The 10,295-nt window shown below is 41.9% G+C and overlaps 1 non-coding gene across 1 annotated transcript; it reads left to right on the forward strand.

Moving 5' to 3' along the window:
• Nucleotides 1-9,141: 9,141 nt before the first annotated feature.
• LOC130977636 (small nucleolar RNA R71) lies at nucleotides 9,142-9,249 on the forward strand. Its single transcript, XR_009085321.1, has one exon. It is a non-coding gene; the product is annotated as a small nucleolar RNA R71 (small nucleolar RNA).
• Nucleotides 9,250-10,295: the final 1,046 nt, after the last annotated feature.

Consider the following 10,295-nt stretch of genomic DNA (forward strand, 5'->3'; position numbering starts at 1 on the left):
TTGCTTGACTAAATCTACCATTTAACTAAAGTTGCTTAATCTACCAATCTCCGTGGGATCGACCTCACTCTTTGTGAGTTTTATTACTTGATACGACCCGGTATACTTGCCGGTTGTACGTGAAATCTCATTTTTACGTATCACCTTGCTAAAGTCTTTGATGAATCTCCTATAGAATCCTGCATGTCCAAGAAAAGAGCGGACTTCCCTCTCAGAGGAGGGGTAAGGTAAACTAGATATGACATTTATTTTTGCCGGATCTACGGAGATGCCTTCCTTTGAAACTATGTGTCCCAAAACAATGCCTTGTTTGACCATGAAATGACATTTTTCAAAATTTAAGACAAGGTTTGTTTTGGTGCATCTCTCTAAGACTTTTTCAAGGTTACATAAGCAATGATCAAATGAATCACCGTACACACTAAAGTCGTCCATGAAAACTTCCATACATTGTTCTAGAAAATCCGCGAATAAGCTCATCATGCATCTTTGAAACGTTGCCGGTGCATTGCATAGGCCAAATGGCATACACTTGTAAGCATACGTTCCAAAGGGGCAAGTAAATGTGGTTTTTTCTTGGTCTTCTAGAGCAATGTGAATTTGGAAGTATCCGGAGTAACCATTAAGAAAGCAATAATATGATTTACCGGCTAGTCGATCAAGCATTTGATCAATGAATGGTAGTGGGAAGTGATCTTTTCTTGTGGCCGCATTCAACCTTCGGTAGTCTATGCATACTCTCCAAGAATTTTGCACTCTTGTTGCTATAAGTTCACCACTTTCATTTTTGATTGTTGTCACCCCGGATTTCTTTGGCACCACTTGGACCGGGCTTACCCACTCGCTATCCGAGATAGGATAGATGATGTCCGCTTCAAGTAGCCTAGTGACCTCTTTTTTCACAACCTCAAGAATGGTTGGATTAAGTCTCCTTTGAGGTTGTCGGACCGGTCTTGCTCCTTCTTCAAGAAATATGCGATGCTCGCATACTTGGGGGCTTATTCCCACTAGATCCGCCAAACTCCACCCAATTGCCCTTTTGTTTTTCCTCAATACATCTAGCAACTTTTCTTCTTGTTGAGGAGTTAACTCTTTTGCAATTATCACGGGGAGCTTTTGGGCTTCATCAAGATATGAGTACCTTAGGTGGGGTGGTAGTGGCTTCAATTCCATCTTTTTGTCATTCTTTGAAGCTTGAGTTTTCGGACAGTTTGTATGGTGTGTGGTGCTTAGTTTGCTTGGACCTTCATTTGCTTCTTCAATCATATACTTCTCATCTAACTTTGTAAGGTGCACTTCGGCAACCATGTTGTCAATTGGGTCACACCGGAATAGAGAGTGATTCTCCGGTGGATGCTTCATTGCTTCTTCTAGGCTAAAACTTATGACTCTCCCATCTATTTCAAATGAGTAGGTTCCCGAGTAGGCATCTAGCTTAAATCTAGAAGTTCTCAAAAATGGTTTTCCAAGTAGGATAGATGATGCTCTCTCAGTTTCGCTTGATGGCATTTCAAGGACATAAAAGTCAATCGGAAACACCAACCCTTTGATATTCACCAATACATCTTCCGCTAGGACAAATCTTGCCGTCGACCTTTTTAGTGGTGGCAACTTCAATACCCGGTAGACGGAGAGCGGCATGATGCTAACACATGCTCCGAGGTCACACATACAATCTATAAATTGAACTCCATTGACGGTGCAAGTGACCATACAAGGGCCCGGATCATCACACTTCTCGGGCAGTGCTCCCATTAAAGCGGAAATAGAACTCCCAATGGGATGGTTTCCAATTCAAGAATTCTATCCTTGTTCATGCATAGATCTTTAAGGAATTTTGCATATCTAGGAACTTGATGGATAGCATCAAAGAGGGGGATGGTTACCTCAACTTTCTTAAACATTTCTACCATTTTGGGGTCGAATTCTATGCGCTTCCTAGCTTTCTTTGCAAGTGTTGGAAATGGAAGTGGTTGAGCAATTTCTTCTTCCAAGGTTCTCTTGGTCTTGGGGGTCTCCTTTGTTGGTTGAGCTTCATCCTCAACTATGACTTGTGGTGTCTCCTCTTCCACTACCTCTTCTATATCTATTCTCTCCTCCTCTTGAGCGATTGTAATAGGATTTGAGTCCTTTACTCCCTTCTCTTTTAATTGTGTTCCGGATCTAAGGGTGATGGAATTGATGCCCCCCTTAGGATTGGGTTGAGGTTGAGAGGGAATGGCGCTTTGGATTGGGGGTTGAGGAGTGGGATTTGTTGGTGTGTCCATTCGTGCAAGAAGAGCTTGTAGTGTAGAGGTGAGGCCGGTGAGACCGGAAGTAAGTGTGTTTTGTAGTTCCTTTTGGCCTTGGATGATGGTCCGGAGTGTTTCATCTTGGTTGGAGGGGGTGGTTGCATATGTGAGTTGAGGGGTTTGTGATTGGTTGGGTGATGGTCTTTGATGTGGTGGTTGGTATATTTGGTAGTTTCTTTGTGGGTTTTGCTGGTTGTATGGTTGATTTTGTTGGTTGAATGGTGGCCGATTTTGTGAGAAATTTTGTGAGTTGTTCCATCTTTGACCTCCTCCGTTGTTGTTGTTGTCCCTATTCCCTTATTGATGATTGTCTTTCCAATTTTGATTGTGATACCCACTCCCTTGATTGTAGCTTCCTCCTTGATAGGGGTGCCCTTGGTTAGGATTACCGCCTTGGTAGTACCCTTGATTTGGGCGGTCATAGAAATTATGGGTAGCCGCCAAAGTGTTATCTTCTTGAAGGCTCGGGCACTCATCCGTGTAGTAGGAATAGCAAGAACAAATGCCACACACTTTTTGAGGGACCAATTGTTGGTTGTGTTGTTGAGGGGGTGGGGAGTGTTGTTGGTATGTGGTGCACGAAATTGTGATCAATACTTTTCACAACTCTCATAATCCCTAGTAATGGCTCCAAAGACTTGGTGCTCAATACCATGGCATTACACAATTTCGCACAACTAACCAGCAAGTGCACTGGGTCGTCCAAGTAATAAACCTTACGCGAGTAAGGGTCGATCCCACGGAGATTGTTGGTATGAAGCAAGCTATGGTCAGCTTGTAAATCTTAGTCAGGCAGACTCAAATGGGTATAGTGATAAACGCATAAAACACAAAGATAAAGATAGAGATACTTATGTATATCATTGGTAGGAACTTCAGATAAGCGTATGAAGATGCCTTCCTTCCGTCTCTCTGCTTTCCTAATGTCTTCATCCAATCCTTTTACTCCTTTCCATGGCAAGCTTGTGTAGGGTTTCACCGTTGTCAATGGCTACCTCCCATCCTCTCATTGGAAATACGTTCCGATGCTCTGTCACAGCATGGCTATCCATATGTCGGTTCTCAATCAGACCGGAATAGAATCCAGTGATTCTTTTGGCGTCTGTCCTAACGCCCCGCCCTCAGGAGTTTGAAGCACGTCAGTCATTCAATCATTGAATCCTACTCAGAATACCACAGACAAGGTTAGACCTTCCGGATCTCTTGAATGCCGCCATCAGTTCTTGCCTATACCACGAAGACTCTAATCTCACGGAATGGTTGGCTCGTTTGTCAGACGAGCACTCGGTTGTCAGGCGATCAACCATGCATCGTGCAATCAGAAATCCAAGAGATATTCACTAGAGCCTCGAATGCTTGTAGAACAAGAGTGGTTGTCAGTCACTTTGTTCATGAGTGAGAGTGGTGATGATTCGTGACAATCATCTCCTTCATCAAGTTGAAGAACAAGTGATATCTTGGACAAAGAACAAGCGGAATTGAATAGAAGAACAATAGTAATTGCATTAATACTCGAGGTACAGCAGAGCTCCACACCTTAATCTATGGTGTGTAGAAACTCCACCGTTGAAAATACATAAGAACAAAGGTTTAGGCATGGCCGAATGGCCAGCCTCCCAAATGATCTAAGAACAAGATGTCCGAAGATGATCAAGGGATCAAAAATAATCCAAAGATGAAAATACAATAGTAAAAGGTCCTACTTATAGAAAACTAGTAGCCTAGGGTGTACAAAGATGAGTAAAAGACATAAAAATCCACTTCTGGGCCCACTTGGTGTGTGCTTGGGCTGAGCATTGAAGCATTTTCGTGTAGAGACTCTTCTTGGAGTTAAACGCCAGCTTTTATGCCAGTTTGGGCGTTTAACTCCCATTTAGGTGCCAGTTCCGGCGTTTAACGCCGGGATTTCTGTAGGTGACTTTGAACGCCGGTTTGGGCCATCAAATCTTGGGCAAAGTATGGACTATCATATATTGCTGGAAAGCCCAGGATGTCTACTTTCCAACGCCGTTGAGAGAGCGCCAATTGGGCTTCTGTAGCTCCAGAAAATCCACTTCGAGTGCAGGGAGGTCAGAATCCAACAGCATCTGCAGTCCTTTTTAGTCTCTGAATCAGATTTTTGCTCAGGTCCCTCAATTTCAGCCAGAAAATACCTGAAATCACAGAAAAACACACAAACTCATAGTAAAGTCCAGAAAAGTGAATTTTAACTAAAAACTAATAAAAATATACTAAAAACTAACTAGATCATACAAAAAACATACTAAAAACAATGCCAAAAAGCGTACAAATTATCCGCTCATCACAACACCAAACTTAAATTGTTGCTTGTCCCCAAGCAACTTAAGATCAAATAAGATAAAAAGAAGAGAATATGCAATGAACTCCAAAAACATCTATGAAGATCAGTATTAATTAGATGAGCGGGGCTTTTAGCTTTTTGCCTCTGAATAGTTTTGGCATCTCACTTTATCCTTTGAAATTCAGAATGATTGGCTTCTTTAGGAACTCAGAATCTAGATAGTGTTATTGATTCTCTTAGTTAAGTATGGTGATTCTTGAACACAGCTACTTTTTGAGTCTTGGCTGTGGCCCAAAGCACTCTGTCTTCCAGTATTACCACCGGATACATACATGCCACAGACACATAATTGGGTGAACCTTTTCAGATTATGACTCAGCTTTGCTTTGGAGGTGTCCAGGGTTCTTAAGCACACTCTTATTGCCTTGGATCACAACTTTATTGCTTTCTTTTTCTTTTCTTTTTCTTTTCTTTTTCTCCCTTTTTTTTCGGTTTTTTTTTTTGTATTCACTGCTTTTTCTTGCTTCAAGAATCATTTTTTATGATTTTTTAGATCCTCAGTAACATGTTTCCTTTTTCATCATTCTTTCAAGAGCCAATATTCATGAACCACAAATTCAAAAGACATATGCACTGTTCAAGCATACATTCAGAAAACAAAAGTGTTGCCACCACATCAAGATAATTAAACTGTTATAAAATTCAAAATTCATGCAATTCTTTCTTTTTTTCAATTAAGCACGTTTTTAAGAGAGGTGATGGATTCATAGGACATTCATAACTTCAAGGCATAGACACTAAGACACTAATGATCACAAGACACAAACATGGGTAAACATAAGCATAAAATTCGAAAAACAGAAGAATAAAGAACAAGGAAATCAAAGAACGGGTTCACCTTAGTGATGGCGGCTCTTTCTTCCTTTTGAAGATCCTATGGAGTGCTTGAGCTCCTCAATGTCTCTTCCTTGTCTTTGTTGCTCCTCCCTCATGATTCTTTGATCTTCTCTAATTTCATGAAGGATGATGGAGTGTTCTTGATGCTCCACCCTTAGTTGTCCCATGTTGGAACTCAATTCTCCTAGGGAGGTGTTTAGTTGCTCCCAATAGTCTTGTGGAGGAAAGTGCATCCCTTGAGGTATCTCAGGGATCTCATGATGAGAGGGGTCTCTTGTGTGCTCCATCCTTTTCTTGGTGATGGGCTTATCCTCATCAATAGGGATGTCTCCCTCTATGTCAACTCCCACTGAATAACAGAGGTGACAAATGAGGTGAGGAAAGGCTAACCTTGCTAAGGTAGAGGACTTGTCCGCCACCTTATAGAGTTCTTGGGCTATAACCTCATGAACTTCCACTTCTTCTCCAATCATGATGCTATGAATCATGATGGCCCGGTCTAGAGTAACTTCGGACCAGTTGCTAGTGGGAATGATTGGGCGTTGGATAAACTCCAACCATCCTCTAGCCACGGGCTTGAGGTCATGCCTTCTCAATTGAACCGGCTTGCCTCTTGAATCTCTCTTCCATTGTGCGCCCTCTTCACATATGACTGTGAGGACTTGGTCCAACCTTTGATTAAAGTTGACCCTTCTTGTATAAGGATGTTCATCTCCTTGCATCATAGGCAAGTTGAACGCCACCCTCACACTTTCCGGACTAAAATCCAAGTATTTCCCCCGAACCATAGTAAGATAATTCTTTGGATCCGGGTTCACACTTTGATCATGGTTCTTTTGTGATCCATGCATTGGCATAGAACTCTTGAACCATCAAGATTCCGACTTGTTGAATGGGGTTGGTGAGTACTTCCCAACCTCTTCTTCGGATCTCATGGCGGATCTCCGGATATTCACCCTTTTTCAAGGCCACAACTTCATAGAAGTGGTCTTGATGCACCCTTGAGATGAATCTATCCATCTCCCATGACTCGGAGGTGGAAGCTTTTGCCTTCCCCTTCCTCTTTCTAGAGGTTTCTCCGGCCTTGGATGCCATAATGGTTATGGAAAAATGAAAAAGCAACGCTTTTACCACACCAAACTTAAAATGTTTGCTCGTCCTCGAGCAAAAGAAGAAAGAAGAGAGTAGAAGAAGAAGAAATGAGGAAGAAGGGAATGGTGGTGTATTCGGCCAAAGAGGGTGAGAAGTGGTGTTTAGGTTGTGTGAAAGTGAAGGGTTGAAGAAGGGTTTATATAGGAGAGAGGGGGGTGATGGTTCGGCCATTATGGGTGGGTTTGGGAGGGAAAGTGGTTTGAATTTGAAGGGTGAGGTTGGTGGGGTTTTATGAAGGATGGATGTGAATGGTGAAGAGAAAGATGGGATTTGATAGGTGAAGGGTTTTTGGGGAAGAGGTGTGGAGGTGATTGGTGAATGGGGGAAGAAGAGAGAGAGTGGTGGGGTTGGTGGGGATCCTGTGGGGTCCACAGATCCTGAGGTGTCAAGGAAAAGTCATCCCTGCACCAATTGGCATCAAAATCCACGTTTTGAGCCATTTCTGGCGTTAAACGCCGGGCTGGTGCCCATTCCTGGCGTTTAACGCCAGGTTCTTGCCCTTTTCTGGCGTTTAACGCCAGTCTGGTGCCCCTTTCTGGCGTTAAACGCCCAGAATGGTGCCAGACTGGGCGTTAAACGCCCAACTGCTAGGCTTACTGGCGTTTAAACGCCAGCAGCATCTTCCTCCAGGGTGTGCTGTTTTTCTTCCTTTTTTTCATTCTGTTTTTGCTTTTTCTATTGATTTTGTGACTTCTTATGATCATCAACCTACAAATAAAATAAAATAACAAAGAAAAATATAACATTGGGTTGCCTCCCAACAAGCGCTTCTTTAATGTCTGTAGCTTGACAGAGGGCTCTCATGGAGCCTCACAGATACTCAGAGCAATGTTGGAACCTCCCAACACCAAACTTAAAGTTTGAATGTGGGGGTTCAACACCAAACTTAGAGTTTGGTTGTGGCCTCCCAACACCAAACTTAGAGTTTGACTGTGGGGGCTCTGCTTGTCTCTGATTTGAGAGAAGCTCTTCATGCTTCCTCTCCATGGTGATAGAGGGATATCCTTGAGCCTTAAACACAAAGGATTCTTCATTCACTTGAATGATTAGTTCACCTCCATCAACATCAATCACAGCCTTTGCTGTGGCTAGGAAGGGTCTGCCAAGGATGATATTTTCATCCATGCACTTCCCAGTCTCTAGGACTATGAAATCAGCAGGGATGTAATGGTCTTCAATTTTCACCAAAACATCCTCTACAAGTCCATGAGCTTGTTTTCTTGAGTTGTCTGCCATCTCTAATGAGATTCTTGCAGCTTGCACCTCAAAGATCCCTAGCTTCTCCATTACAGAGAGAGGCATGAGGTTCACACTTGACCCTAAGTCACACAGAGCCTTCTTGAAGGTCATGGTACCTATGGTACAAGGTATGAAAAACTTCCCAGGATCTTGTCTCTTTTGAGGTAATTTCTGCCTAGACAAGTCATCCAGTTCTTTGGTGAGCAAGGGAGGTTCATCCTCCCAAGTCTCATTTCCAAATAACTTGTCATTCAGCTTCATGATTGCTCCAAGGTATTTAGCAACTTGCTCTTCAGTGACATATTCATCCTCTTCAGAGGAAGAATACTCATCAGAGCTCATGAAAGGCAGAAGTAAGTCCAATGGAATCTCTATGGTCTCATTTTGAGCCTCAGATTCCCATGGTTCCTCATTAGGGAACTCATTGGAGGCTAGTGCACGCCCATTGAGGTCTTCCTTAGTGGCGTTCACTTCCTCTCCTTCCTCTCCAAATTCGGCCATGTTGATGGCTTTGCACTCTCCTTTTGGATTTTCTTCTGTATTGCTTGGAAGAGTACTTGGAGGGAGTTCAGTAATTTTCTTGCTCAGCTGTCCCACTTGTGCCTCCAAATTCCTTATGGAGGACCTTGTTTCAGTCATGAAACTTTGAGTGGTTTTGATTAGATCAGAGACTATGGTTGCTAAGTCAGAGGGGTTCTGCTTAGAATTCTCTGTCTGTTGCTGAGAAGATGATGGAAAAGGCTTGCTATTGCTAAACCTGTTTCTTCCACCATTATTGTTGTTGAAACCTTGTTGAGGTCTCTCTTGATTCTTCCATGAAAAATTTGGGTGATTTTTCCATGAAGAATTATAGGTGTTTCCATAGGGTTCTCCTAGGTAATTCACCTCTTCCAATGAAGGGTTCTCAGGATCATAAGCTTCTTCCTCAGATGAAGCATCCTTAGTACTGCTTGGTGCATTTTGCATTCCAGACAGACTTTGAGAAATTAAATTGACTTGTTGAGTCAATATTTTGTTCTGAGCCAATATGGCATTCAGAGCATCAATCTCAAGAACTCCTTTCTTCTGACTTGTCCCATTGTTCACAGGATTCCTTTCAGAAGTGTACATGAATTGGTTATTTGCAACCATTTCAATAAGCTCTTGAGCCTCTGTAGGCGTCTTCTTCAGATGAAGAGATCCTCCAGCAGAGCTATCCAAAGACATCTTGGATAGTTCAGAGAGACCATCATAGAAAATACCTATGATGCTCCATTCAGAAAGCATGTCAGAAGGACATTTTCTGATTAATTGTTTGTATCTTTCCCAAGCTTCATAGAGGGATTCTCCTTCCTTCTGTCTGAAGGTTTGGACTTCCACTCTAAGCTTACTCAATTTTTGAGGTGGAAAGAACTTTGCCAAGAAGGCATTGACTAACTTTTCCCATGAGTCCAGGCTTTCTTTAGGTTGTGATTCCAACCATGTTCTAGCTCTGTCTCTTACAGCAAAAGGGAATAGCATAAGTCTATAGACTTCAGGGTCTACCCCATTAGTCTTGACAGTGTCACAGATTTGCAAGAACTCAGCTAGGAACTGATGAGGATCTTCCAATGGAAGTCCATGGAACTTGCAATTCTGTTGCATTAGAGAAACTAATTGAGGCTTAAGCTCAAAGTTGTTTGCTCTAATGGCAGGGATAAAGATGCTTCTCCCATAGAAGTCGGGAGTAGGTGCAGTAAAGTCACCCAGCACCTTCCTTGCATTGTTGGCATTGTTGTTGTTCTCGGCTGCCATGTGTTCTTCTTCCTTGAAGAATTCGGTCAGGTCCTCTAAAGAGAGTTGTGCTTTGGCTTCTCTTAGCTTTCTCTTCAGGGTCCTTTCAAGTTCAGGGTCAGCTTCAACAAGGATGCCTTTGTCTCTGCTCCTGCTCATATGAAAGAGAAGGAAACAAGAAGGTGTGGAATCCTCTATGTCACAGTATAGAGATTCCTTTAAGTGTCAGAGGAAAAGAAGAGTAGAAGACAGAAGTGGAAAATTCGAACTTATCAGAGAAGAATGAGTTCAAATTTCGCATTAAGGAATAGTGTTAGTCCATAAATAGAAGGATGTAAGAGGAAGGGAAGTAATTTTCGAAAATTAAGTGAAAGATTTTGAAAACATTTTGAAAAACATTACTTGATTTTCGAAAATAAAAGTGGGAAAGAAGTAAAGTGTTTTTTTGAAAAAGATATTGAAATTAGAAATCAAAGAGATTTGATTGAAAACTTTTTTGAAAAAGATGTGGTTAAGAAGATATGATTAGTTTTAAAAAGATGTGATTGGGAAGATATGATTTGAAAAACATTTTAAAAAAAAGATTTGATTTTGAAAATTGATAACTTGGCTATCAAGAAAAGATATGATTCAAACAATTAAACCTTTCTCAACAGAAATGG

The sequence above is a fragment of the Arachis stenosperma genome, chromosome 4, assembly GCF_014773155.1.
Source record: "Arachis stenosperma cultivar V10309 chromosome 4, arast.V10309.gnm1.PFL2, whole genome shotgun sequence".
In the NCBI taxonomy this organism is placed as follows: domain Eukaryota; kingdom Viridiplantae; phylum Streptophyta; class Magnoliopsida; order Fabales; family Fabaceae; genus Arachis; species Arachis stenosperma.